Genomic DNA, 3,766 nt, shown 5'->3' on the forward strand with positions numbered 1-3,766 from the left:
AGTGTTCCGGTTTGGATTGCACCGACATCTCTTTTCTAAGTTTGGCCATCTCTTTATCCTTTCAATTTCAGTTCTTAAATTCATCAATCAATCCTTTCATTTATATGATAGGTTTGTATTTAAAATAAAAATTTATCACAAATTAAAGATATCTTATGGATATACCAAGCAAAACGTGAAGTGGTACTTTAAAGGTTGCCTTTCTCCGTGTACCAAAATGTGACTCTTTTTTTTTTTTACTCGATCAGATTAAATGAACTATATAATACTCCAAAATATTATGGCTGTTGTATTTCACAATAAAAAAATAACATATAATTTTTTAAAATAATCCTTCATGCCTTGCAAACTAGTGAGCTCAAACTAATAAGTAGTTAACACAAATTTAATACCTAAATCAGTCCTAAAATATTGATTTTGGGTTAAAACATACCAAAACTAAAACATAAATCCTACATTGAGTGTAAATATTCAAATAATAAAATAAAACAACAAATAAATTAAATTAATTTAGATTAATACAAATAAATAACTCAACCCAAAGATAATGTCATTAAATACTCATATCCTCTTTTCCTTGTGTAGCAAAGATAAATAAAAAAAATCCTTATAAAACAATAATCTAGGAACATTAAAAAATTCTTACTACACTTGAAAATTATATTATTTTTCGTCAAAGATTCTTATATAACTAGGAAACTTTAAAAAAATAAATTGTTGAGTATCCTTGCATTATGAAGAACAAAATCTTCTATAAAAAGTCCATAAATTAAAAGATAACAAATAACAAAACTCGTATTATATCTATTGACATGTATCACAAGATATTAACAACTCTAATTGACTTAAAATTTTAATTCAATGTACAAAAATAAATTTGAAAACTCCTATTAAGATTTTCTCTCAATCCAGAGTTGGATTCAAAGTTATATGGATAATACGAAACATTGTACTAAAATCTAAATTTGATTGTTTGACTCTTACATGTATCATATTAAAATATTTATTACTCAAATACCCCATTCATTAGTGTTGTTAGTCCAAGCCCCTATATTGATGAAATTAATTAACTTGCTATTAAAGGTATTGAAGTCTTTTTCCACATGATTTATTGGTTTTTGTCAGATTGATTGGGGACAAATATGTCTTCTCAAAAAACAAATTGCACAATATAATAACTTAATGGTGTTTTGGTTATAATCAAGTTGATTGAAAAACAATTTGGTATTTTAACAAATATAAAATATTATTTCAAAAACAAATGTGATTTAAGATTCAAAACATCTTAGCGACCCTTCTATCTATAGATGGTACGTGTAGCAAACTGATTTTTAGTTTGGTGCCAGTAGCTTTTTTTTCCTCTTCTTTTCTTTTCTCCTTGATTTTCACGCCTGAAGATTTAATTTTTCATATTAGTCATTTAATTTATTTTTTCTTCATATTTGTTTTATATTTTTTATTACTATTTATTTTATTTAAAATAATTTATAAAATTAGAATTTTCCATCAACTTTATTTTTTCTTCATTTTTTATTTGTCATTTTTTATTCACATTCCTTTTATTGTTATTTTAATTTTTTTAAAAATGTTTTTATTGATTTTGTTAGCCATCCCCATTGTCAAATACCAGATTTAAAATTACATCTTTTACTAATTCATTAAAATATAGTGGTCTAATAGCTATGCCTTTCAATTATTCATATATAATTGATGACTTGACTATATTATCATTATCTAAGTTATTAAAATTAGATGTATTTTATATTATTCTTATTGGGTTTGAACATGAAATCTCATATCTATTAAAATTGCTTAACCAAAATTTTATATAATTTTATTTTTTTAACTTAGTTCTTTCTTATTTACAGAAATTGTATTTAGAAAAATTCAATCCTTAAATAAAATTAAAAAATTTATTGATTATAAAAATATATAATATATTTATTTTCTTGAAAATTATTTTAAAATTACCTGTATTTATATTATTTTTATTGGGTTTGAACATGAAATATCATATCTATTAAAAATGCTTAACCTAAATTTTATATAATTTTTTTAATTTAGTTTTTTTTCTTATTATGGAAATTGTATTTAGAAAATAGTCATCCTTAAATAAAAATAAAAATAATATATATTTTTATTTATACATGTCGAATTTAAATTCTTAATCGATGTTAATTTTTAAAAGAAATACTATTTTATCACTTGATTTTATAGTTTTATTAAGAAATAAATCTTAATTGAGAAGTAATAAGTTTTTAAATCATGAAAAACTCTAACTCATATATATCTTATCTAGAAAATATTTAATATGTATTTTAAATCAAATTCTATCATATAAGCTTTCAATTGGTTTAAGTAAAAATAATTTACAACAAACCTATGTTAAAAGATTAATTCAAAATTGTTATTTATAAGTTTTTCTAACTTGATAGTAATGTTTAAATTTTTCTCCTTTTTAATTTCATCAAAACAAGATAAATAACACAGTTAGATTCTCAAAGGAAGTACTGCGGTCAAATAAAAGTCAAACAAACAAGCATTCTCAATCAAAAGACGACAGCAGTTAAGAAACCATTCATAAAAATATAAAATCATGAAGAACAAAACTTGGAATCTGTGAAAAACAAAATGCGCTGGATTGCAATAGTTATCAAAAACTATTGTTTCTCTCTTTCCAAATCAAGTAGATAAAAATACCAAAAAAATCTTTTCACATTCTGCTAGCAATGTTGTTTCTGTCAGAAAAAAGATTATGTATCTTAATTATAAAATATATTTGGATTGTGCATATCTAGTAAGAGGTTGATTTTTTTTAATATATGTTAAAATATTATTGAGTAAAATTTAAATATATAGACACATAACAAATCCATGTTTCTTAACTATAAAATATATTTAGAATTGTATGTATTCTACTATTATATATTATATATTGATTGGTTTGATTGGTGTATTTGGATTGTGCCAATCTAACATGGCAACATTTTTCTAGATTATGCCAATGTGACATCACACGTTTTCACTAATTCATTTAAAATCTAATGGTTTAATATACATGGAGATTGCACCAATATCTTAGACTGTTTTTTCATTTGATTCAACGATAAAAGTATCAGATTATGTATCAATTAAAATAGATCTCATAATTTTATAGAATATTTTTTGTTTAAATGTAGTCGGTTTTTTTTTTTTTTTGCCCATTGAAGTTGTATTTGGAACATTTCTATCGTAAAACTAAAATAAAAAAAAATAGATTTTAATAAATATATAATATATTTATTTTTTCGATACATATCAAATTTAGATTCTTAATTAGTGTCAATTTTTAAAAATATAATATTATTCTTAATACATAATTCAACTATGTTACTATCATAAATTTTTTAACAATTTAAACAAGGTTGATCTATTTTAAAAAATTATTTTTTTATTTTTTTTGTTGGAGTAAAAATAATTAATAAAAAACTGTTAAGAAATTGTGATTCAAAGTTTTTTTATACTTTACCTTTTTTTAATTTAGTATCAATATTTGTTTTTTACTTTTATTTGCATATGTGATAAGAGGGACTCAAAATATATGTTAATTTTCTAATACATATTAAAATATTATTAGTTAAAATTTAATTATAATGTCACATTAACTATTCATTTGTCTTTAACTATAGAACACATTTAAAATTGCATTTGTTATACTATAAAAATAATATTGATCGATGGATTGATGGATCTGGGATAGTGCTCGTAATGCTTTTTACTAATTCAT

The sequence above is a fragment of the Populus euphratica genome, unplaced genomic scaffold (assembly GCF_000495115.2).
Source record: "Populus euphratica unplaced genomic scaffold, PopEup_1.0 scaffold2142.1, whole genome shotgun sequence".
NCBI classification, from domain to species: domain Eukaryota; kingdom Viridiplantae; phylum Streptophyta; class Magnoliopsida; order Malpighiales; family Salicaceae; genus Populus; species Populus euphratica.